We start from the raw sequence: 27,750 nt of genomic DNA, 5'->3' as shown, positions 1-27,750 counted from the left end.
AGTCGGTGGAGGTCAGCGCGTGCGTGCAGATGAGGTCGGCGATGGAGTCGCAGAATTGAGCCCGGGGTCCTGGCGGTCTGTAGACGAGGGTGCCTCTTAGGGTGGTTTTGGGGTCCGTGTGGATCTGTAAGTGCATGTGTTCGGCGGTGCTGAGGGCGTCGTTGGTGTTAGTTGAGACCTTGATGGTGTTTTTGTGGACGATGGCGATTCCTCCTGTTGGTGCGGTCTCTGCGGGTGATCTTGTACCCGACTCGGATGGCTGTGGCGATGTCTGGTGAGGAGGTTTCGTTTGTCCACGTTTCGGTCAGAAAGGCGACGTCCGGTGATGTGGTGTCGAGGAGGTCCCAGAGTTCGACGGCATGTTTGTGTGCGGAGCGGGTGTTAAGCAGGATGCATCTAAGCTGATTGGGGTCCGTTGTGGCAGGTGTCTTGAGGTTTCCGAGGCAGGAGAAGCTGCAGTTCCGGCAGGTGAAGGGGCCGTGAGTGCGCCTCGGGGCGGCCTTCCAGCAGGTGTGGGTGCTTCCTGGGTTGAAAGCGACGAGGGTTTTGGCGTCGTAGCGGAGGCGTTCCTCATGGCTGCTGCGGGGGCCAAGGGTACTGGCGCTGTGCTTGGTCCAGGCGTGGACGGACGCAAACGGGCTTGCCTTAGGTGCGCCTTCGGCGCGCCAGCGGCGCGCCCGCTGCGCGCTGCTGTGCAGCGGCTGCCATATATGGGGAGGTGGGGAGGGAGGAGCAGCTGGGAGGCGGGAGGCGAGGGACGGAGGGGGCGGGGCCTCAGGGGAGGCAGCGGCAGGGACGGGGGACAGGAGACCGGCGCGGGGCACAGAAGAAAAAAGGGGTACAAAATCAGGGTCACAGAGGCACAAAGTCAACACAGGGATACAGTGGACGGCGAGGGGTACAGAAATAAAAAGGGGGCACAGAAGCAGAGCGGCGGGCACGGGGCACAGACAGTTACAGGCGCAAAATCAAGGGGCACGGAGGCACAAAGGCAGCAAGTGAAACGTACCTAAGGCCACCACTGGCCACCAGGGATGAGGGGCAGGTGGAAGCCTGCGGGTGGTGGAGGGCCTCGATTCCAACGGCGGCAGCAGAGACAGCGGGGGTGCAGGCGGCGCTGCAGCGGGGGAGCGACCTACCAGAAGGTCAAGGGTCGCTCTCCTCACCGCGCAGCGGCCGCCATATACGGGGAGGTGGGGGAGGGAGGAGCAGCTGGGAGGCGAGGGACGGGTGTGACGAATGGGCGCGGAGGGGGCGGGCCGCAGGGGAGGCAGCGGCGGGGACGGGGGATAGAAGACCGGCGCGGGGCACAGAAGAAAAAAGGGGTACAAAATCAGGGTCACAGAGGCACAAAGTCAACACAGGGGTACAGTGGACGGCGAGGGGTACAGAAAATAAAAGGGGGCACAGAAGCAGAGCGGGGGGCAGGGGGCACAGACAGTTACAGGCACAAAATCAAGGGGCACGAAGGTACAAAGGCAGCAAGTGAAACGTACCTAAGGCCACCACTGGCCACCAGGGATGAGGCGCAGGTGGAAGCCTGCGGGTGGTGGAGAGCCTCGATTCCAACGGCGGCAGCAGAGACAGCGGGGGTGCAGGCGGCGCTGCAGCAGGGGGGGGAGGGGAGCGACCTACCAGAAGGTCAAGGGTCACGTTTTCAGCATTTTCCTCAATCTAGTGAAGTTCGCACAAAGATGGAGAGGCAGTTAATTTCAGGCAGTGGGGGCCTTAAAGGAGAAGGCTGTACTACTGTATCTCACAGTGCGAACACAGGAGACATTCAGAAATTCCTTGTCGCTAGATCTCAAAGTGCGGGAAGGCAGATAGCAATGCAGTTTATCCTTTAGGTAGAATGGGGCACTGCCCATCAAGGACTTCTGGGCAAGAAAACGGATCCTAAATAGGATGCGCTTTCGGACAGAGAGTCAATGGAGATATATCAGAATAGGGGCCTGACGGGAGGTTACACACCAGGAGGGCATCCGTGTTTTGTAATACCTGGAGAGTAGACAGTAAGGCGTTGTTGACTGCCATGAACGGCGCGTTAGTGTAGACCAGTCAGCTTATAACCTGAGTCTGGAGCAGTATTTTCCTGGCAGAGGATGGTAGCCAAGGAAAGACCTTCCTCAGAAGTCTCAGTCGCAAAATAGGTGCCGCAAGTAGCAACAATATGGTTCTTCATGGGAAGTCCTGGTCCATTTTGACACCCAGATTTTTTACGGTGTGAAATGGTGAAAGCGCTGCCCCCAGTTCTGCCGGCCACCATTCGGGAATCCAGAGGTACTGAGCTTTTCTGAACAGTAAGATCTCGGTTTTTTTCACCACTGAAAACAACTCGTCGTCCAGACCGCGATTTTCCTCACACAATCTTAAAATCGTTTTTTTGCATTGTCAATATCCTGTCCCCTTGGAATGATCAACTGCTTGTCATCAGCACTAGAAATTGAATCAAAGCACCAAAACCTCACCACCCGGGCAAGCAGGCCACACAGATGTTAAACAAGGCCAGGCTCAAAGAAGAGCTCTAAAATATCCCCTTATTGTTGGAAATGGTGCGTTATTTTGAAAAGCCCAGCCTGATCGCTTGACTGCAGCTTTCTAAAACATCTGCGAGCCACAAAATAGCATTGCCACAGACACTGATCTCCTGCAGCCTGCTGATCAATACTGCATGGGGGATAGTGTTGAAGGCCGCTGAAAGATCTAGCATGGCAGGGAAGCCAGGATCCAAAGTACAACGTATGGAGTCAGTGACTGCCACCAAAGAGGTCTCTCTACTGAGAGCAGCTCTGAATCCTGATTGGGAGGGATCCAGAATATTATGGGCTGATTCTTATGAGTTTTGATAGAAGACAGTAGGAGAGGCAGCATATAATGGTAGCTGCGTACGCATTCAATGTTGTGTGTATGTGTTGACAGGTAGAGGCATTAGAACGTGGCAGTGGGTTGTCTGACGGGGGTGTGGCATATATTGTTGACTGTGCACATAATGGTGTGTGCATGATGGTCATGGCTGGCATGGGCATTTGATTTTGGGTGCATAGGAGGATGTATAAACTGATTGTGTGATTGTCTGATGGGTGCGTGAGCAAGGGTGGGGTATTCCCATCGCCCGATGTCTGAGACATCTAGGTTTCCTTGGGGGGAAGGGGGGGGGGAGGGGTATAATGCCTCCTCCGATGGACGAATTGGGAATTATATCATAGCCTCAGCTTTATGCGCTACTCTGGTAACCTTGTGACTATCCCTCTTGCCCCTTGCATTGCTACTGCTCTCTGTGGTCCTCTTGTAACTGCGTCTTGAGCTACTGCCAGGGGGTTTGCTGCCCCAGGACTTCTGAGGCCCCCTCTCACCACCTCCAGTAGCTCTTTACCGTCCATGTTGCTGATTCACTCATGATTTCCACTATAAACCTCTGCTCTTTGCTGCTCTGATGCAGCTGACTTTATCAGGAGACCAAAGGGGATTGAGATAATCACTGTGCAGCAATTTCTGAGAAGGGTTACATTTGTTTATGAGGTTTTTGGGTGGGAGGCTCAGCACACAAGGAGGGCTCATTTGAAGCTTTACTTCAGCCTGGGATCAAGGAAGTCAGGTACATTCATATCAACGCCTCTGTCACCCAGGGTGCACCTATTACAAGAAAGGGTAAGGACCAACCTCTAACTTAGTAGGAGAGGGTGCTCAGAGCCTGCTTGTCATCCTGTTGCTCTACCAGCACGGTGTAAGGGTACCAGCTGCACTGTACAGGGCCTCCTGTGGAAGTTTCTTGGGCCACCTTCCAGACCTGCCTAGGGACAATTCCACGAGCCTGCTTCCCTAAGAGCAGACGGGGCACGAAGTAGATATATCTCCGGCAGGGCTGCCTGCTAGAGCCGCCTGCTAGAGCCCAGTCTAACCTGCAAGCTTCTTTGATCCATCAGGTGTACTTGGTCTGTTTAGAGATGGACTGCTTAGCCAACCATGGCTTTTAAGCTAAGAGCTTCCACTCTGAGACCATTCAGCTCAAGGGTGTGCGTTTTAGAGAGACCCTCACAGAGAGCCTCCAAGCCCTGCAGAGCTAAGGCTGAGCATCCCAGCAGCTCGCTTCCTAGTGGTCTGACTAGAATGCATGGGTTGGCGACAAACTGTGATCCTAGGCAAATATTTTATTTCTTCCTTTTTCGTAAGTAGCACTTTCAAATGCATGACTTCAGGACGTGTGGTGTACAGAGTAATGTTTCTCCATGTATAGAAACAATCTCGGTCACATATTGAGTGCACATAACTAGCCTTTCTTTTCATTCACTGGTGGCATAGTCATCAGGGGCAGGGTGTGCCAAACATAGCCAGCATTATAATGCCCCCCCCCACACTCAACAATAAGTTCAATATTCAGAAGCATGGGGGTGGGGTGCGCAGAAGCATGAGTCCATGACATGGAGACAGAGAATAAATTAAAAAGAAAAGTGTAAAACTGAGCAGCACAAACATATACTCAGAAAAGCTGTTTTAAAAATATATATTTTTGGTAAGAGACTTTCCATTTACATAGGGGACTGCATGTTTATCATGCTACGTCAGTCAGTGTGAGAGATTTGAGTGTTGGGGTCATGACTCAGTCACCTTCCTAAGCAGCTGATGTGCCACGATTCTTTGCCACAACTTCAAAAGCACAGGAGAAGCACAACCAAAATGGGACATGCTCCAAGTGCAGTCTGACGCTGCCACCTCAATCCATGACAAAGCACTGAGGCACTGCGTGCAAGCAAATGCAGTGCGCAAGTAAACCGGGCTGGATATCCCACCTTGGCTGATTGTAATCCTCCAGTGAGAACCAGATAAACATAGCCTGGTAATGCACACTAACAATATTATTGATGTATCACACAAGTGTGAGCTACCTTCAGATTGGGTGATTGCAACAAGGGCTCTGCAGTCCGAGCTGAAGCTGCAATCAGCTGCGGGGACCGTTTTTAGGTCTCACCTAGGCAGAGCTTGCTCTATCTCTTCGAGACATGCTGTATTCGTTTTTTTAGGTCTCGTCTAGGCAGCGTTTGCGCTGTCTCTTCGACACATGCTGTATTCAGGTATGGACTTGAAGCTCTGTCTATTTTCGGCCCAATTCTTCAACTGGCTCCTGTTACTGTCTATTCTAAATGGTTGCTTTTGGTTCGTGAATAGGCTCAGTCTTCCCTCCTTATTACCACCTTTTCTGCTTTAGTAATCTCCCATGAGGACTGGACCTTTTACTTGTGTTGTTGCTCAGAATGTTTCATTTAATCTGTGCGCACTATTTTCCTCAATGATTTGCTCTTATTGCACGCCAGGACATTATTTTCTGCAACGCAGTGCTTGCCACACGGACACAACATTATTACTTTATGCCCGCTGCTTTTACTTGCCACGCCGTGCTGCTTTTTCTATTTATTTATTTACCACGATTTAGTGTCAGTATACCCCACTTTAACCTAAAGCGTGCAATGCCTCAATACTATAAAAGTAAATAAATACACAATAAAGGCGGGTGCTGCCTTTACAACAACGTTGCGCAAACAAATGATGGGGGGAATGCTGAATAAACCATACATTCACCCCCAGTCAAGAGATCTGGGTTAAATCCATCGTTCCAGCTATCCTGGCTGATGAGGGGTAAAACCCCGAAACCGGTCCAAGGATGCTTGTTTCCAGTCCAGGGAGGTCCTGGCCTGGCAGTTCGGGCTGGGCAGTTCCCATTGAGCACAGGGTCACGACTGATTTGCTTATGGCTGGGATCAAACTAGAACGGCATGGTGAGCAACAAAACGATGGATTTAGGCACAGATCTCTGTACTGGGGAGAATGTATGACATTGTTCCGCATTCTGTCCATCACTGTTGTTTTTGCATTGTCACCCTGAGTGGGACGGGTATGCCCAGACGTGGGTCCCGTGCTCTCCATGCCACTGGAATCAAGCTATACTGGCTGATGAGGGGTGAAACCCTGAAACCAGTCCTAGGATGCTTGTTTCCAGTCCAAGGAGGACCTAGCCTGGCAGTTCGGGCTGGACTGTTCCCATAGGGCGCAGGGTCAAGACTGATTTGATTATGGCTGGGTTCGAACTGGAACGGCATAGTGAGCAAAAAAATGATGGATTTAGGCCCAGATCTCTGTACTGGGGTGAATGTATGACATTGTTCTGCATTCTGTCCGTCAATTGTTTTTTCTGCATTTACAACAATGTTGGCATTACCTTTCAACATGGTGGCAGCCCGCCTTTAATATCTACTATTTTACTTTCTAGCAATGATGGCAAGGCAAACTTTAACTTTAAAAAGTATAAAGTTAAAGTCCGGCATACCACAAGGGCTACAAAAGCCTAAAAACAAAATGCTCGCGCTCGTTTCTAAAGCTACTGGGTAATGGTATTTAAATATTAGGGCTCAAGGAATGGTCGCAGTACCACAGGCTGTTAAGAGGTGTCCCTGGGAATTGCATTGGCCGCTCTCCCTCGCTGCGTGCAGCATGAGTGCTCTTCTGATAAAATGTTCTGGACTGCTATTGAGTCCCAGTCCGGCCCTGCTCACAACATAAAAGTATTAACTCCTCACTAGTGTGGAAAACAAAAAGTTTGAAGGGGTCGGTATCTGGTCATTTTAAAGTATTGAAACAAATCCGGGTTGACGCAGGAAAATGTTTACATGTGTGTTTTAACTCCCCTCCGGCATGATAGGACAGTCAGCCGGATGTAGTGCAATATAAGGAGGTGAATGGTTTCCATGTCAGGAGGCGTGTAGTATTTCATAAAGCGGTGCTCTAGGCACTCAGCGTTGCGGCTGTCATCATAGCGTACAATTGTGCATGTTTGCATACAATTTGGAACTGATATCTTTCTGGTTCTCTGCTGTGACCCCCACGCCCTTCGGTCTGGACTGTTCTCATGAGGCACAGGGTCGAGACTGATTTGGATATAGCTGTGTACGAGCTAGTTTGGTCTGGACTGTTCCAATGAGCACAGGGTCAAGACTGATTTGCATATAGCTGTGTCTGAACTGAGGTGGCGAAGTGAGCTAAAGAACGATGGTGGATTCAACCCAGGTCTGTGACTGGGGGTGAGTGTCTGCAAAGTTTCAGCGATCCGTCCATCATCTCCTTGTGTTTTCTTTGTTCACCCCCACGCCCTTCCTCTTAAACTACGGAACAAGGGCCAAGAGGGAGGCACTCAATGTGATTATTCCTTTGACATTGTGGCATCTAAAAGGGGCTAACAACCTTTGACTGTTGCCCATTATTATCATCCCTTGTGGGTAAGGAAGCCCTAAGAGAGAGATGTATCAGACACACAGGAGGGGTGTTTAAACTTGAAGCCTCTGCATGCCCCACTTTTCATTACATTCAGAGGTTTTGCTTCTGGCGCACTGTTTGGGATTTCACACTTCAGTGCGAGTGCTTATTGGCAGAATGGCCTCTCCAAGCAGCGAGGACAGCTCAGCTCGTTAGTCTACCGCGGACTTATTTACGTGGACTAGTTTCTTTAAATTACAGTTGTAGACAATTGCACAAGGATGTATGGTAAACTCCTGTGTTCATAATGACGAAAGCTCTACCACAAAGTTAACAGCCGATAGGTGCATTCCAACTTTCACAATGATCTTAATTTAGCTTGTTAATCTTACCTGTTCTGTTGGTGCCGCCACCACCGCCAGAGTCATTTGCGGCCATTTACTGAATCCCGATTCCTGGTCCAGGGAGCTGACAGGGAACTACTCGCCCCAGCAGCCCTTGCGGCACGCACGCCGCCCACGCCATCGGAGAGTGCCAGGAGGCGTTCAAAAGGGCAACAGGGCTCCCGCAGCGTGGGATGCCCGGGCAAGGGCAGGCCAGGCTGCGCCCGTCCGACACCAGACAAGGCCGGGCAACACCTCTTGGACCTGTGATCCTGAAGTCAACTCTTCTGGTAAGGACTTGTTTGAATGCATTAACTGTCTGACCGGAGTGCTATAATTGAGATGGGGAAAAGAAAACTAGCTTCAAATAAAGAGAAGCCTGCGGGGAAAACAGCTCCCATTATTAACTATCTAAAAAGTGCCATGGGGATCATAAATGACGAGATTGTCCAAGTCGAAGAGCAATTGGCAGCTACTAAAACGGCACTAAATGTTGTACAAAGGGAGGCCAAAGTAACCACCGAGGATTATGCTTGTGATGATAGCCCAGAGAGCTCGGGGGACCTGGGGGGCAGGGCACAGGACAATGATCAGAGGAATAGAGTAATGGTCCCGATACCTCTTAGGCAAACTTCCCAAAAATGTCAGGACCATGTGTATCACACTCCCCGTTGGAAATTTCAACAACATCTGATGTAATTGATCAGGATTCACCTCCGGCCAGAAGGAGCAAACAACACACTGCACCGGTTAAGACTTGCCCTAAGAAAACTAAATATAATAAAGGGAAAAGCACAAATCATGATGGAAGGGGCACAGGGCCTGGAGATGGGGATTTACTGTTAAATATGGCAGGTATTGATATCCTTTTTAAGAAACTACATGGGAAAATCGACACCATTGAAAGGCGTAGCATGACTTAAATAAAATCTGTACAAAAGGATAGCTGCCAATTAACAGAACTGATTACAGACTTCAGACAACAAAATATCCCCAGATCATGTACAGAAACCCCGCCAAAGAGAGACTCTGCTAAGCGAACCATACCTGATAAAAGTAAAGCAATTGACATTGAAATAGGGAAGGTGGCACCTGATAAACACTGTGAACCATGTTGGGGAGGCATCTGGCTCATCCAGTCGAATACTACTGACAAAGGGATAAATGGAGGCTTACAAAAACGCACTATTGTTGAGTCTGGTTCTGGAAGCTATCGACAGCCTAAGAAGCATCAGGGTGTCTCCTTAAATTTGCCCCCACAGGCCACCCCCTATGTCATGGTTTTGAAAAATGTTCCCAAATTGCCTGAAAACCGTATAGAAACATGAGCATCACTGAAAAATTGTGTGGTTCATTGGTTTAATGTTAACACTCATTGCAACACTGGGCTCCTGACTCATGAAATAATAATGCTAAGGAGAGTGAGCTGGGGGGGGGGGGGGGGGGGGGTTAAGCATGGATAAAAGCTGTGAGGGGGACTGTATTGTTGTAAATTGTCAACATCCAGATGTGGTGGCTTGTTTATTAGATAAGGTCCAAACAAAACAAGGATGGTTAAGAGAGCATGAATATGTTGCCATTACCGCAGTACCCCTTGGGTACTTTTATAGATTCGAAATGGTGCAACATAATAAATCCCGTAGAGCACGATATAGTACTACTGATGTAATAATTCCACTTATGCTAAACAGGTTTGACCCTTTGAGAAGCTGCAGCAAGGTGGATTGATTGAACATAAAACTAATGGATGATTTTCAGCCTATTAGAAGACCTTTGAGTAGCCCTATAGAAATAACCAGTGCAGATGTACCCTATTCGGACGAAGGAAACTTCCTTCGCCACAATGGAACTAAAATGATGTCAGCAGAAAGTAACTCTCCCTCTCCCTCTATTAGCTTTGAAGTTGTGCCAGTAATAGAAGGCATACCGTTTTGCACCAATAATGACCACATTCCTTCTAGCAACTCCCATGGCATTGATTTACTAAGTAGTCAACTGGTCGGATCACTGCAAATTCTGGCCTTATTACTCTCGGTAACTTCCCCGCTGACCCTAAAGAATATTTGTACTAAGTCACAGCACTTTCAGTTCTTACTACTCAGTGCTAAGGGAAAGCAAAATATTGTAGTGATTAATTACTATAATAATATTTTTAATAACACAAGATCAGGAATAATCACTACGTTGGAGGAGGAACATGATACTTTTCTGAAGAGGCTGGGGGATGAGTATATAGTGATATGGGGTGGTGATTTTAAATTGAACTGTGTAAGCCAACGACAACGGATCAATGTGGTCATATAGACGATTGAGGGGACCATATTACTCACTTTTTACATAATCCCTATGGTAAATCTCTTAATTGCGTCATGTATAAATATGGCCTGGAAGTAATGAAGTTGAGTACCAATAATGGGGCTGCTGATGTATATACCTACGAGGGGGCTAGATCTTCTTCATGTATTGACCACTTCCTGATGTCAAGGAATAGTAGTCCTGTTGTGGACGACTGTATCATATCGCATAGCTTACTTAGTGATCACCACCCACTTTTGTTAACATTAAATTCCAGCCTATGTTCTATTGAAAAAACATTTGTTTCGGCAGCTGACATAAGAACCCAAGGAGAAAATGGGATTTCAATCAAATGGTCTGGTGTTAATCCCGTTAACTTTATGGAAAATTTAATTGCAAGCAATAATCAAGATATAGAAATCTGTCTAGATGGATCCTCCAATAATATTGAGGTTGTTAATGCTTTTAATAATATCCCTATAGGTATAGATAAGGATCTGAGAATAAAAAACAAGAACCACAAAAATAAAAGGGATTATTGCCCTCGCTGGTTTAATCAAGAATGCTCGAAACTGAATAGAGATTTGAAGGATGCGTTGAAAGTTAAACCCAGAAATGAGGAAAAAAGTAGAGATCTTAGTAAAATGCTATAAAGAAGCTTTAAAAGCAAGGAAAATAGAAATTAGAGAGATCGCTTGGGACAACCTGGTCCAGGCAGCCGAGACTAAGAACCCCACTCTTTTCTGGAAAAACTATAGATCAACCACTGTTTAAGGATGCCTCCTCTGCAGGGGTTGACACTGTAGTAACACCAGAAGATTGGCTACTGCATTTTGAGGATATTTTTAATCCCACTAAATGTTGCAATAAAAAGGATAATGATGGCAACATCATCATATTAAAAATTAGCAAAATTAATACCATTACTGCTGATGAGATTGGAATTGCCTTACAAGATAGTGCAAGAGGGATGGCTGTTGGCCCGGACGGGGTCCCGATAGACATTTTTAAATGTAATACTGATTTCTGGTCACCTATTTTAGTAAATTTTTTAAATGCTGTTACTGATGGGGTGTTGTCCGCAACCTGGGTCGAAAGTGTGATCGTCCTGATCCTCAAAAAGGGTAACAGAGCTAGTGCCAAATGTTACAGTCTGATTTCCCTCCGATTCCACATTTAAACTCATGGGCAGAATTCTGCTAGCCAGATTGGAATCTTGGGTCAAGGATGCAAATATCCTAACTGAAGCACAATATGGCTTCAGAAGGGGAATCAGCAGGGTCGAACAGTGTATTAATTTGGACTTGCTTATAGGGAAATATACCTGTGCAAATGTGGGTTCACTCCACCTTTGCTTTGTTGACCTCTCCAGCGCGTTTGATCTATTGAACCATACCTTGTTAGGGCAAACGCTGGAAGGGATGGGTGCCCCACATAACATCTCTAGTCTGTTGTCCCAAATTTATGTCCATTTAACATCAAAGATACGATACAGAAAATATGGGGAATGCACAGCGCACTTTAGAGTTACCCGCGGGATCAGACAAGGTTGTGTTCTTGCTCCACTTTTATTTTTATTATACATCAATGGAGTGGTTTTTTTACTGCAGTGTTTAAAGATGGACGCCACTACTGTTGGTAAACGAGTAACACCTGTTTTATTATATGCTGACGATGCAGTCCTGATTTCCAACTCCTGATCGACAATTTTACTAAGTTCATGACTGAGAAAGACCTAGCGATCAATTTGTTCAAGACCCTGGTTATGACATGTGGGAAAAGTAAAACTAAAAGCAGAACCCATTTCTTCGATGGTGTGCCAATTGAAAGGACTTCAAATGTTCTTATTTAGGGTTACTTTTTAACTGTAAAGGTACTTGGAATGCACATATCAACGTAAGTAAATTGAAATTTTTAAGGACAAGTGAGGCTATTTTTAGATTTTCACAAAAAATAGGTAACAAGCCAGTGCGAGAGATTTTAAAATTATACGGGACACCTCCATATTACAAACATTGGAAAATAAATTCTTACGTAGAGTGCTATCAGTCCCTAATTCCACGGCTACCTATATTGTCCATAGAGAAACAGATGTTCCTTTTCTAAGTGGCCTGATTAGCATATCTGCTATAAGTTTATGGCATCGAATTTGGACAAAGGAAGAAACCCATTTTACTAAGGAAATAATATGTGACTGCTTAACTCTTGATCACTCGAAGAAAATACCATGGTTAAAACATATCCACGATCTCCTTACTGGGTGTGATGTGAAACCTGATTTTAGAGACCCAATGAGTATCGAGCATTTTAGTAAGGGGGAGCTGAAAATGAGACTCCTTAGAACTAGGGAAACAATAAGGGAAGCCGGGCTGTGTACTAAACCAAATGTTAGACTATACCGTGAAGGCCCTTTATCATTGGGCACCCAGCCTTAACTTATATTTATCAGAAATACGCAACATAGATTTTATTTGACCAGATTAAGGCTGAGAATACTGCATTATCAGATAGCTTTCCCAAAGATGGGTAAATGGAGTGCAAACCTTCCAATGTGCCTGTGTGATGGTAAATCTGCCTAAAGCACATTGCACTTTGTACTATTTTGTAATTTTTGTAGGGACTTAAGCAAATCAATTCTACGTCCACTGTTCATTTCCCATACATTATACTCCTATAAAACCGCTTTTTACTTTATTTGTAACCTAGAACATGTTTCGGTTTGCAACGCGGTTACTGCCTTCACTCGACTTGCCATCAAATGAAGGAAGGAGCTCTTATATCTGGAATCACTGGTCTATGAGAGTGAATAGTCCATAACATTTCTAGCTCTTTTTTTAATATATCATGTTTTCAGTAGTTTTTATGTGCTATATGAAAAATTAATTGATTGGTATGGTGTATATATTATTGTTGAAATATGTATGGTTTTTAAATAATTTTATCTGGGGGGGAAACTAGGCTACAGGAGAATGTATTTTGATGAAATATCCTTTGGTTGCTATATAATTCCTGACAATTTGTTTTTATTATGTTGAATGCTTTTATGGATATTCTTTTACATACCGAATAAAGCTCGTTTTGACTAGGGTCATAAGGGTTATTTTGAGTGTTTAGAGTCTGGACAGGTTTTTATTTTTCATCATTGTTTTTTGTGGAAGTGCTCTCTCTATATAATAGAGAAGATGATGTATCTTAAGAAAAGGGCAAACTTCCAGTTTTGAAAACCCCTGGGCACTGGAATTTAAGTATTAGGCCTTAAGGATAGAGTGCAGTACCACCGGCTGTTAGTGGGACACCTAGTAACAGCCTGTGGAACTGCACCCTTTCCTTAAGACCTAATATAGGAATTCCATTACCCAGTATTAACCACTTAGGATACTGCACCATTAATGCTATTATAAAGAGAAAGATTGCAGATCAGCATACGTTTCCATTTAGCATACCTTTCCATTTATTTTTTTCGGAAGTGAGATTTTTGTTAGTTTGAATTTTAAAAATGCACCATTGTTAGTAGCAGCCTGTGGTACCCCACCTTTTCCTTTCTTAGTGGAATTCTTTTTAATACTTATGTTACTGGTGGGATATTTTTTAACCAAAGAAAGAAAAAAATAACATTTGCAAAGCCAATAGTTCAAAGTTTCACTAATGCGAGAACTATTGCATGGCAAATGCTTGTTTTAACTCATGCACCAGCAGAATAGGGGAGAGTTCAATGTTGCCTTGCACGTGTGTGTCGGCCGCGGTGTGGCCTTCCCGAGAGGATCGCTGGCTCCACGAGCAGAGCTGCGACCAGCAATTTGCTGCACCATAAACTGTGTGGCAATTGGAGTACTGGGGGCCCATAATTTGAGGTGAGGAAGCTCTGAGGAGCACTTGGGATAGAAGACTACACCGTGGCGCTAGAGAGCCCACGACACCCAACGGCACACTCGCGACCCACCTGAGGGGCGCGGCAGCGAACAGACTAGGTTCGCTGCATCCTGAAGCGCTGGGCCCTACCCGGTGGAACGTGATTTGAAGTTGAGAGGGGCTGCAGAGAGGCTAGTGCCACAGACCACATGATTGGGGGGCAATGACACTTGTGCCCTGGTGCCTGATTTTAAAATGGAGACCCCGCCATGCAGGACATGACTACAGTGTTAATGATGGCCTTCTCAAATTGGCTCAGACAACGACTGGAGGCGGAGAGATGCCAATGTCTACAGTTCTTTAACGCCTGAATTTTGGTCATTTTTGGCACCGTGAGAAGCGATGCCTGAGCCAAGATGCCTGATCTCAACCCGATAATCCTGTCATGCGGCGAACGACGATAGTATACATTGAGTCTACATACTATCAGACTTACAACAATGGAATGTGGTGGGGTGCCCCTGCCCGGCTCTATGTCAGCAGTGCTACCATTGGAAGGGCAGGATGGCCCCCAATGCATGCCCCTCGCCTCTTAGTACCAATCACAATAGGTTGCCCTCACCTTTCTGCACCTTGGGCCACACTGGAGAACATGGGATTGTACATCTAACTCCCATTACAACGGCTTGATTCTGCCCCTGGTTGAAGGCTCACAGATCAGCCGCTCATCCACTACTGTAGATTAGGAGCATTGGCCTTGTAAACAGAAAAGAGACCTTCTATACAAAGTGACACAAAAGGCCCAAATGCTACCCTTACCACACTGCTGCAACACTGATTTTGAGGCCATATTATGGACTGTGACGCACTGTATAATAACACGGAACTTGTGTGATGAGAGGCACATCTTATGCGCGATAAGCTGCAAGTAGAAAATGACACCAAGATGAAATGCTCGCCACTTGTTCTTTCAACATACCTGCTGTAGATGTCATCGATTTATAGCCACCAGACGTTTCAAGACCTCTGCTTTACGCTTGTGGTGCCATGGCTCGGGTGGGACTACATCCCCCAGCATTCCTGCCTGGTGGAGGGGGCAGACTCTGCCTGCGGCACAACTGACTGCCATCAAGAGCTTAAAAGTGCTACACGCAGGCGAAGACCGGGTGAAGAGGGGCCAGTCTTGGCCCAGAAGGGGCTGGGCTGGGCCACCACTCTTGGATTTTGTTCTTCTGCAGCTATCCTGCAATCTTGAAGTCCACCACAAGACAGTCTGTCCAACTTCTGCATCTCATCTGGATACTATGGGGAATATTTTTGCCCCCGCAGCCACCTTGGGCCCGCAACTCCAACCCCGCACAACAACAGAAAGCTTTTTAGTGCGGCTCTCCCTCACAGTTGCGGATATCATCCTGACGCGTTCCTCCTGATCGTTTCCATGTAGAATTGGGAGAGGATGTGGCCTAACGGCTAGAGCGTTCTACCTCGGAGCTGGGGCAGGGACGCACAACATCCTGGGATTCTGGGCAAATCATGTAATCTCCCTATGCCTAACAAAAAGGATTGTGTCTGTCTGGAACGAAACTGGTACTCATGTAAAGTGCTCTGATACCTTCGGGTCGAGTTGGCACTATGTAAAGAAGAGAGGCTGGTGGAAGGGGAAGGCTTTTACATCCTGCGCTAGCTGTACACTCGCCTGATCATGGCCCATCAGCCAAACATAGGAAAAGGACACTGAAACCTAAGCTGGGGAACCTAAAACCCTCGAGTTCGCTGTCTAGCCCCCTACTGATGGATTTTGCTCTCTTGGACAGCATAAGTGGCCATCTCGGCGATCTGCTTGATCTCAAGTTACAGCCTGTACACGGCTGGCTCGCTGATATTGAGGCAGCCTGAAAGGCCTGGTCAACATTCACAAGGTGTGTGCCGTGGGCACACTACAAGAGCAGCCAACTGCGGATGGAAGGCCGATCTATTCGGAACCATATGTGCAACCCAACACCAAGGAATCACATGCAAGAGGCGATAACACCCAGAGATCTGATGCAAGAGCGGCCCTTTGACCCCCCAAGAGGGGAGGCAACCCATACTGCTCCTTTGACACGAACTGGAAATCACACATATGGGAGGCATGCCAGTCCAGACCCCTCTCCTGTGATCAATATTCCTCCTGCCTCTTGCCTGTATGTAGCAATTCTAGCCAATGCACCAAAACTACCTGCCAGGACAACTGAGCCAACATTGGACCTAAAAACATAAGGTGTCCCACTACATAGAGTTGGGAGCGTAGAGCCCTTGGCATGACAATTTCCTGGGGACTGGTTAATTACATACTTTTCACCCCCCTTGGTTGCTGGGGAGATTCTGGCCCGTGTCAGGGTTTGTGCTGTAAAATCCAGCCCTGTAAATGGGCTGCACGCAGCTTCCCAGTCAGTGCCCGGGAACAGATTCATGAAGCTCTCAGGCACGCGGGATAATGATTAACAATTCACATGGAAGTGTGACAGTGTTGCTGCTTTTACTAAGAATACAAGCCCCTCTAGCTACTCGATCGCCCTCCCAGCCCTTAAAATCGGGGGGACCCCGGGACCATATGAAGGTCGCTCAATCCCCCCTGCTAGCCCCATCATGTGCATTTGCACGCAAGAGGTAGCCACTGGGGAAAACCTTGCTAGTCTATCTCCTGCGAACTGGAACATACTATCTTGGAACATTGCTGGGCTCAAATCTAAACTTGCTGATCTTGACTGGGGACATTTTATAGACTCTTGACATTTGCATATTTCAAGAGACATGGTGCACTAATTTCTCATGCAATTCTTTAACCTTGGGAAAGGGGCGCCCTGCTAGTGAGCTTGCTATCTGGCTTACCACGCTCAACTGTGAAAGATCAAGCCTATCTTTGAATTCCCCCGACATTTTAGGGTTAAAATTGGTTCCCTTCACTAGGGTACTTATTTACAATTTCAATGTGTATAACAGACCTGGGGACAACCATAAGGAATCATACACCATAAATATTTTAGAGGAATGCCTTTCGGGTTTCCTTGCTGGGTGGATCGACCAATCGACCATTGTCGCAGGTGACTCCAATGTAACTTACAAGCCTATTGATTGTGAAGGTTTTTGTATCACAGAGAACGAGGGTAAAGCACTGGGAATCCTTCAATGGTTTCCTCTCTGGCAACACAATTTCAAGGGCTCATATTGTCAATAGGCCCTAGAGCGTGCAATGGCAAGATGCACTCAAGGGGGGGGGGGGGGGGGGTCATACCTTCAAGAGCTATAATTTCACTAGCAGAGTCGATTATATCTCAGTCTCCCTGAACTTATGGCCCCTTGTAGAGGACATGAGGATTATCCCCAGGCCCAACAGTGACCACAATGCCCTGCATCTAGAGATGGGCCATTCTCTCCTCACTAAGTGTAATTGTTTCCTAACTAGGCAGCAGGGGGATCTTGCCCTTACCAACAAGCAACCCCCTACTATGGCCCAGATCTATGAAAAGGTCACTGACACCATTGAACTCATGATTGGATCAGATCGCAAAGGAGACACCCCAGTGGATTGTCTAAAACTCCAGGACAAGCTTTTCGACCAATTGGGTACCCACTTCTACAAAGAAGATAAAGGACCTCCCAAGATAGAGAAAAGGCAACCTTGGATCCCTAAACAATGCAGCCTAGAAAAGTCAGCGGTTTTTGACTATCAAATATAAAAAAAAGACACCTAATAATAAAAGCTAGAAGGGAGGATAAACAACAACTAAAAAAAAGCAAGATCAACCTGGAAGCCTGATGTGTGGGACGACCTAGTCACCGCAGCGAGAGCTAGAGACACAAAATCCTTTTGGAACATCGTAACTAATGGCAGCAAATCAGCCGAAACCCACATTGATTATTTCATACAGTCAAAAACATGGGTCAATCATTTTGAAAAACTTTATTCCGATAAGGAAATAAACCTAATTGATGTTTCCAATCTGGGCCAACCTACTCCTAGGGAACAGCAAATTGTTCTTGAATTTTCTCATGGCGAGACGCTTGAGGCCATAGACGCCCTGGTAAAAAGCCAGGTCCTAATGGCATCCCGGGTGATCTATTTGCGGTAGAGTTCCATGTCTGGGGCCCATAACTTAATTTACTGTCTAATTCTGTTTCAAGAGCTGCCTCGTACCGAAGACATGGCAGTCAACAGAGTTTGAGCCTATATATAAACGAGAATTTTCAATGCAATAGGTCTTGCATTTGCGAGAGTTTAAGCTATTCGCATTGTTATTTCTAAGGCCAATAGCACCATCTCTCGCAAATGCAAGACCACTTTAATGGTGGCCGCACCCCTTTCTTTAGATGCTGTTCGCCATATTAAGGTTACAGAAAGGAGCGCGGCCAACATTAAAGTGAAAGCACGTATGGGCCACTTTCACCGAAAGTGGGGGAAAAAATGTAATTAAGAGAACTTCTGTAGCGTGACCGCTAAATAAATAAGTGTGCCCGCTAAAGTGGAAGCGGACCACGCCATAAATTAATTAAATAAGCGCGGCGCTATAGTTAAAGCGGACTGCGCTCCAATTTAAATAAATACATTACTAATAATATAAAAGCGTGTGGCGTGTTGCAATGTGGTGGGTGGGTGGAATAGGGGAAGATCATTAAAGAAAATATTGCTCACCGACTAAATAACGCAGACCGTATAACACCACAAGTAAAAAGTCCAGTCGTTATGGGAGGTTACAAATGCAGACAAGGCGGTACCAAGGAGGAACTAAGCCTATTCACAAATAAAAAGCTACGAGCTTCTATGCCATACCTCAATACAACATGCCTGGCAAAGCAGCGCATGCGCTGCCCAGGCTCGACCTAAAACGGTAACAGGGATGACCCTCGAAACTATAGGCCGATCAGTCTGATTGATGGGCTACAAAAACTGTTTAGCTGTCAGGTCCTAGGAAAGATACCAAATGGATACTAGTACATAACATACTCTCAGATTTCCAAGCAGATTTCCGATAGAATCTAAGCACAATGGACCAAATATTCAGGTTTTGTACTCTTTCTTGGAAGACAGTTGTAAAAGAGATGCAACACATACGTAGTATTTGCAGACTTGAAATTGGACTTTGATGTAATCCCTAGATGTGAATTGTAGTCAGTTTGGGGAAATATCAGGGTCCCAGATGAGATTCTTTCAATCATTGTAACATTGCACAATGAGAATTTTTCCCGGGTCAGGTGTAGCAGGAAGAGAGAACTGACAAGTTCATCCAGATACAGAAGGAAGAGAGGCAGGGCTGCATCGTAGCCCCACTCTCTTTTGTACATAAACGACCTAGTAAATTACTTGGACGTCCCAGGCAGTGGCACACCCAAAATTGGTCAAATAAAAGTCCCAGCCCTGCCACTGCGGACAACACCCTGCTTATGTCAAAGACACCACTAGGCTTACAAACCCTAGTTAACAGGTATTTACAATTCTGAAATAAGAGGGGTCTGAACTTAACTTTGAGAAGACCATGTTTGTGGCCTTCAACCCATGCCATTCTAGGGGGTGTAGTCTTGGAGCCCAGGAGATTTTTTGAGAGCAAGTGCAGAAATTCGATTACTTAGGGGTTAAACTTACTTGTAAGCTTTCTTGGGATGCACACAGAGTCGGGGGCTCCCTCAAGCTACAACAAGTCAAGGGCGAATCTCATGATGATTCAGAGGACAAAAAGGAGGCCACTTTCCCCAGCTGTGCGTGTGTACAAAACAAAGGCCAAGAGTTCAGTCGTATATGGTGTAAAGCTCTGGGGCCAAGAAACAGTGAAAAGCCTTTCCTTGGTAGAGAATACATTTGTAAGAGCCCTGCTGAACCTTCACCAGAGTACCCCTCGTCTCCCACAGCTCATAGACGAAGGTTTATTCCCTACTGCCTAGATCTGAAAAATACAGCCCGGGCTGTACTGGTACAGGTTGTGGTCAAGAATTAGCACCCTGCAGAATCTCTTTGACTGACCTCATATACCTAGAATTTCAAGAAAGATCCCATGGCTTAGCCACATCACGGAAATGCTCCTTAAGCTAAACTTGGACATCCTCTGGGATAACCCAGACTCTGCATCCACGTGAACCAGGTCTACACTAAAAGATCAACTGAAACTCTTGCTCTGGGAACAGGAGATTAGGAAAACCAACCAGGGAAGTTGCACTGATAGATTTCTGAACCACAAACAGGTTCCTTTGCTTCAGCCCTTCTTAGATAAGATTTTATCCCCTTTAGCAAAACAGTTGTAATACGCTTCAGATATGGTACACTGCCAATTAATTAATAGTTTCTGCATTAGGTGGGGCAATCACTACTATACTAGCAACCAATGCCCGTCATGCAACCAAGAAGAGGAAATACTCCATTATTTCTTCTTGTTTTGCCAAGCTTATGGTTTTGCCCCTAAGAAATGGATTAAACCTATGGGCCTTTCATTAGGCGCACGGAAAAGTGACCATACACTACAAATAATGAGGTCGGACACCGACAAGGCAATCTATATTTGTGTTTTAAAATTCTTGTTATGGTTGACCCGCAAAAGGACTATGGCGAGGCAACTTCTTCAGAGTGTCTAGTGGCTGGCTACCACTCTCCTAGGACCCAACTATCTCTTTCTGCTAGATAATTAAAATAGTTATTCTCTTTTATGACAATCAAGAGGGGCGGCAGTGATGCTCCAGTCTTGCAACATCTAGTCATGTTAGTCAGCTTTTATAGGCATCCAGTTGTTAAGATGCGTGTCACCTAATGCTGACTTGATGTTGACACCCCTTGCGGTGTTTATAATATTGATATGCAACTGTCCACCCAACTGATTGGTCATAGCCACTAATCGAAGAGTTGCTGTAATCTGGTGTACTGCTTTTAGGAATTTCTGCAAATAAGTTCTCATTTAGCTTTTGTGATTATTGGTCTATAGCCTGTACAATTAACATTTTAGTGTATCTGTAAATAGGCAATTGTTATTTATTATATTGTGATTTTAAATTAGTATATATTTTTTTAAACACACTTTGATTCTGTGTTTTATGTAGTTTTTAAGGATCTTTGAAACCAAAGTAACTTTTTTGATGATTAATAGCAATTTCCTTTGATTACGCTTACTGCCTTTATGCCTCCGAAAAAAAGCACCAGGCCAACAGTGTCAAGCTACTTCACGCCAGCAGAGGTTAGGGACACCTCTCCTGCAGCTCTCACCAAGGAGGACCTCCTATCCTCCCTCCGAGACTTTAAAAGACAGGGTTGATTTAGCCTCCTCACTAGAAACTCTCAAATCTGACATTAATATTAAACTCACCTCCTAACAACAAGACGAGGACTCAGTGGGCATCTTGTGATGTTCGCGCGAAACTACACTCCTTTAAGGTAAAAAAACCTCAATTTTATAGGCTGCAAGGAAGACAGAAGAAATCTCATTTCAAGGTGTCACGTGCTCCCTTTTTCAAGACATCACCCCCGCAACGTAGGCCCATCGGCAGCAGTTTTGCCCAGTTACAGATAAAATCCATAACAATCACATCAAATATCGCTGGACATATCCATTTGGTCTTGCATTTCATTTTCAGAACAAAATGCACCATTGCATAGAACTTTTGGAAGCAGCTTTGCTAGGAGGATCAACCCCATAGACTCAGCACCCCGAAGGAGGTCTGAAAGGCCAGAGTGGAAGTTTTGTTGGCAGCACAGAAAAGGGACAAGGGCTTTCACAGCTACGCATGAGAAACAAGAGAAAATGTTAAACTGGTGGCAATAACTTTATTTTTTAACATGTAAACTAATACTTACAGCCAGCGAGCCAGGACATGTGCCGGCCACCAGCTAATCCATTAGGGAATGTGAGAATGCAAGTCTTCCTTTCCCTTCCAGGTTATGACTGATGACTTGGTGACAATATATCGACTGCAAGATGGTAGGCTCGTATCTGCTAGGTTCCTTACTATGCAACAACAGTGTGTCTTCATAACAATATGCTTCTTTTGAAATGCACTAACAGGTTTTTGACCAACATGCCTGAATAGATGCATTTCCCTGATACGCCTGTAATTTGTTTGGGACTGAGTGTCCCGTTTGTTACTGTTATGTGGTTTAAGTTGTTTTTACTCACGGTACATGAGAGGCTGCACTCCACGGCAGCATGGAAGAGGCAGGTGAAGCAGACTAATTCATGATACAATCTGATACGAGAGGTGAGGTAGATGGGGGGGAATCAAGTTGGAGGGACACCTGTGGAACAGCTTTGCTGCTCATTGCAGCTAAGCTATCATAGTAATCTACACACTCACATGGAACATTAAAGAGCTTAACTTGCTGGCCAAGTGCCACAAACTCTGGAAATATTTGCTTGACCAGCAACACAACGTTTTGGAACTGCAGGAGATACACATCAGGTGGAATGAGGACCATAGATTACGACATTAAGCTTACCCCGTAAATAGGCTTCCCTGTTTTCAGTTTCTATTTTTGGTAAATTCTGGTGTGTTTTTTTTAGTGTTTAAGTGATTTCAATTCCTTTAAAAAACGGTGGTTATCAGTGGTTACACATTTTTGCACCATTAAAAACAACAGAAACAGTGTTTTTCCGGTGTTTATGGAATGTTTTACTTTTATTATTGCTTGCTTTATGAACTGATAGCGCATGGTATATAGACAGTGTACGTATAGTGTATATGAGGACCAAATACATTTTTGCAAATTTAACTTATTGTCGTACACTATACAATACTTCTTCAGTGAGTCTTTGGTCATGTGCACTCACTTTTTCCTTCCCATGTAAACTTTTTTTCTGTGAAAAGGCCCTCCTAACATTGGCATTTGAGACGGGCAGTGCCAAAACAGCCAGTACACAATTTGTTAACTCTGGCCATTGACATAGCTTTCCATGCCAATACTGGTGAACTTGAACATTGCAATTCTCAGAGCAGGTTCTGCAACATTTGCATTGAACTGGGCGCTTAGGCCCTCAGAGTTATTGAAGCAGTCAAAAATGAAGCAGCACTTTTGAAACTACAGAGAAAATTCCCCTTTACGGAAGGGATCTAGAACTTGTACAGAGAACCATTGACTTCAAATGCCATGGTTTGTGAAGGGACATTTCTATGCATCACTGCAAGCCATTTCTCATACATTCTGGGAAGAAGTGGGTAAGACTCTGTCAGAAGTACTACAACAGAACATAGAGGTAAGCCTGGGGCTAGTCATGTTTGGGGTGAGGAATAAGAACGTTGATGGCAATAGGGAAGGACTCAGTTTAGGTACAAAACAGGAAAGCTTACTATTCCTATAGTATTAGCAAGACAGGAAATATGCAAAAAATGGATATACCAAGTCCTGCCATCATTAGAAGAATGGGTGGGATCAGTCATTAGGACAAATAAACTTGAACAGGCAGGCATACGTAGCAAGAGGTTTGAATTTTGGGACATATGGGGAAGGTATAGGGATGGTCTTGCATGCTGAAATATAGTGATGCGAAAACATGATTAATTAAAACAGCAATAAGAGGGACTTGGGAACTGCTGGTGCAGATATCAATCCCAAAGGAGGAAGTATGGGAAGAGGTGTGGAGAAGGGGCCCAAGAGGCAGATGGAGTGGAGAGTGTATGTCGGGAAAAGGGCTCGCCGACTTGGAAGGAGAACTGGGCCCCTTGACTGCGGAAAATCCTACTATCTCAAATAATCCTGTTTTATTGCACAATAAGGACTTAAAAAAAAATCCATTTTTCATACACTGTAAAACAAAGGTTCCTGACTTGCTCTTTAACTTTGTTTTGCTTACCAAGTGGCAAGCACTCTATCATGGAACATGTTACAGTGCCAGCGTCACTAAAGGTGTTGCCCAGCCTACTCTCAAGGAGATGTTTCATATTTACACAAGTTATGCTGAACACTTGGCAGACAAGGGTGTTTTCAGACTCTAGTTTTTTTATTATGTCCACTACAGCAGTTATATTTTTCTGTAAAAATCTAAGAATGCAGTAGAGTGTACTTATTTTCACATCACTATCAATATGCGAGTAAAGATCCTCACATTTCTTGCCTTTGCCATCATCACTGAGCAAAAATTCTGTAAATGGTCGCCACATGGATAATATAGCATTCATCGCCCCTTGGACTGAGAACCATAATCTAAGTGACAAAATTGGGATGACGCTTTTTTTGATGCCACACAAAGCACGAAATGAGAAATATTTGCATTTTATTTATTTATTGATTTGTAGAGTTTTATATAGCGCTAACTAGACCCGGAGGTATCAGAGCGCTTTACAATAGAAGTGGCAAAATAGCTACATTAGTTACATAATAGTAGATCCAAATAAATAGGAAAGGGTTGAATACACAACGACGATATACAGATGGCCAGTGATGGAAAATATATAAAAGAAGAACAGTAATGAAGCAGTTACGGGATAACAAAAAACACAAAAAGCACAAATAATGGTGAACAAAAAGAGTGGTGGAGGATCAATCACTGTAATAAAACACAACCCGAAATGTTTAACTCATACCACACAGAGAATCCTCTCTTGGGGCTTTGTTGTCTATTTGGAGCCCTGGTTATTCATCAAATCCAGCTCCTCAGAAAGTACGAGAGACTCTTCCCCCGGTATAAACTTTCCAAAATAAAAATGCTGTGCAAGTTAGAGAATTAAGCCTTATGTCCCTGAATAGAAACAAGCAGTCGATGAAAAAAGATGTGTGTTTGTCCCTCTTTCTAAAATAGTGCAGGAGACCTTTCTATTCTAAAGTGTGAGACACTCATGCCCAATTAGAATTAGGAAATCCTAGTTTACAAGCTAAATAGATGCTGCCATTCTTCTTTTAAGTCATTGGCTACTTGTGCCTGTAGCATGGGAGATCACCAATCTTCCACCTCAACCACGTATAAGAGCGCCAAGCCAACTACTGATTTACTTTGTGCATAATAAATATTAGGGAAATGTGTAGGAAGAAAGCATAGATTTCTAACTAATAATTTTCGACGCCCTCTACCCATCGTCATAGAGTGCTTCACCACTGGCCCTGAAGCACAGTCCGTCTGTGTATTCATTTAAAGAAACCTAAGTGTTGGGACATTAAGCTGAATTCACGGACGGCCCATACAGGGGGTTAAATAAATTGCTCTATATGTGCGGCATCACTACTTGGAATAATGACAGATGATAAAGATGTGCTTTGAGATGTTTGGTTTGGACGAATACCGACCCGCCTCACATAATACCAGGACGAGGTATCAGAATGGGAAGCTGAGCCCAACTATTTACTTTTACCAAGAGTTAGCTGCTTGTTGTGTACTGATAAAGTTAAGAAGCATTTCCAGAAAGTAATGAGACTAGAAGATATTGGTGAAATTTGTTTTGAATATGACGGAACGCCAATAAAATGGCATTTTCCTATAGGCTTGCTGTTTGATCTGTACGTCTCAAATACAGCTCTTCCTTGGAACATCACAGTACACTTTAAGAATTTTCCTGAAAAAGACCTTCTCTACTGTACTTCCAAGGAAGCCATTGAGGTCTATTTCATGTCTTCGATTAAGGAAGCAGACACCTTTAAGCACAGAAGTCAAGTCATCAATGAGATGCAGAAAAATCACCACAAACAACTGTGGATGGGTTTGCAAAATGATAAATTTGACCAGTTTTGGGCCATTTTAGTTCCTGTGGATATAAAAACAGTGCACCAGATTGGACTAAAAAGTAAATAGCAATTTAATTAACTCTGAAGATTGTAAAGATGCTGGCAGCGTATGATTTAACAAGTGGCAAGGATCTCTTACAGGGAAGAACTTCAGCTCAGGTATCGATTTTGACAGGTCATCACACAACATTTTCATATACATAGCTGAATTACTGCAAATACAAACAATATCACTCCAATCTTTGTTGAACTTGGAAAGAACCTTTTTTGCAGAGCATTTCAAGTGACGCTGCGTTCCATGTTTTCCAAAAGTCTGGTGTCATGTTTCACCACTATCCGAGATGCTTGGTAATAGCACTCTTTTCACATATATTTGTCACTATACCTTGCATTGAATGCTTAACGCCTGGGGTGTTGGCAATTCACCTACTATCAATAATAAGTCACTAGAAACTGGGGGCTGATGTATCAAGAGTTTTTACCCATTCTCTGTGGGTAAATGTGATGACACGTATTGGGAAAGATTCCCAGCCATTTTACCTATCAGTGAAAGAATAAAACGCAGCCAAAATATCAAATATGATTTTGATATTTCCCGATTCTCTACAGTTTATAAAATAAATGAACAAGACCTAAAACATGCTTCTAAACCCTGTATCTTTAGACCAAAGACCACAAAACTGAAAAACGCAAAAGGAAGAAGAAGAAACAATATTTTAGTGGCATCCCTAAGCAACAAAAATCAAGCAGAATAATGATAGCCCAGTCTTTCTTGCTGCTAGCTTGTATAACAAAGTTACATTGTATCGGCCCCTTCAGACAGAAAAAAATTACTCTGTCACTCTCCCTTTTCTTTCTTTGAATGGCATTTAGTTTGTGGTTGTGCAGGTGTTTTTTCAGCGTTTATATGTCTTTACTGGTGAGGGCTATTTCTCTTTCTGTGGTTTTTTATCAGTTATTATAGGTTTAAACCTAAAACCGGACAACCTACCCGTAATGTACAAATTCTCCGCTTCTACCAAGCACAGCGGTGTGGCCCTCTTCTTCCACTGATCCTTAAAATTGCAGCCTGATGGATGCAAAACTGATAAGCATGGGAGAGAATTGTAATAGTAAAAGGATGACTTGCTGGCCGGATGTTTACTTTCGCTCAGGTTTATGCTCCTAACACTAATCAAGATCCATTTATACACGCACTTCTATCCTTAATCTGCAGAGGGGGATATATTCCTGATGGGCAATTTCAATCTAACCTGGGACTCAGGGAAAGATAGTACTCACCCCAAAGATCCATCACAGGGAATTTCCCTAAGGCCTTGAAACAGGCCACCCACTCAACAGGCTTAATAGACACTTAGGAAACCTGCCACCCAATGACCCAAAATAACACGTTCTTCTCACACTCACATCACAGATTATATTATCTTTTTGTTAGTCAATCCCTAACTCATACACTAGTAGGGGCCTCGTTTCATCCCATCACCCTCTCTGACCACGCTCCTGTAGTGCTGACTCAAAACAGGTACACACCGACACCAAAATATCGCCACTGGGTTTTCCATGGGTCCTTACTAGAGACTGCCTCTTTTGCAACGAACTTTGCAAAACCATTAAAGAATACTTCCAATTAAACGACCCGCAAAACAGTTATTTCTCAAACAATTGGGATACGCTTAAAGCAGCAGTAAGATGGAAATGTACAGAACTTTTATCTACACTGAACAAACAGAGATCACAAGACAGACTTGCACTGGAGGCAGAACTTCAAGGAGCTGAACAAGCCCATAAAGACAACTAGAATCTGGCCCCACAATGAAGTCACAGCCCAGATACACATACCAATAGAGCAGAGTTCATTCTTACATCTTAAACACACGACCTACAAACATGGCAGCAAAGTGGGGTCACATTTGGAACAACAACTTAGAGCCAAATGCGAGAAAGGATACGTAAGGAGCATTGATTGGCAGGGTGGGAAAGGTGATAGGCTTTTATGGTCTAATTTTGAACTAATAGGACATTTTATGGCCAATTATGTACCTTTTATATGTGAATTTGCTTTACTGTTTTTAAAATTAACAAATTTCTTTTAATAATTCTAATTTATATTAATGGCTTGTCAATCTTTTGTGGTCTTGATACCGAATAAAGTTATTCTTGACTTGATCGGCAGTCTGGTACATCGTCCGTTTCAGAAGATAAGAAGGCTGAAACCTTCGGCAAATTCTATGAACTACTCTATACTGCTGACCAAGTAAACGAAAGAGCCCAAGTGGACTACCAAAATGGAGTGGGACTCCCCCAGGTGATAGAAACCCA

General features: G+C 44.7%; 1 protein-coding gene and 1 pseudogene across 1 annotated transcript in view; one reads left to right on the top strand and one right to left on the bottom strand.

The window, feature by feature from the left end:
* HIRIP3 (HIRA interacting protein 3) overlaps positions 1-27,750 on the bottom strand; it is a 200,035-nt gene that overhangs the window by 68,275 nt on the left and 104,010 nt on the right. The window lies entirely within an intron of this gene.
* Positions 24,944-25,498, top strand: LOC146811795 (autophagy protein 5 pseudogene; annotated as a pseudogene).

This window comes from Triturus cristatus, chromosome 7 (genome assembly GCF_964204655.1).
Source record: "Triturus cristatus chromosome 7, aTriCri1.1, whole genome shotgun sequence".
In the NCBI taxonomy this organism is placed as follows: Eukaryota; Metazoa; Chordata; class Amphibia; order Caudata; family Salamandridae; genus Triturus; species Triturus cristatus.
This window is presented reverse-complemented; position numbering and strand designations above follow the sequence as displayed.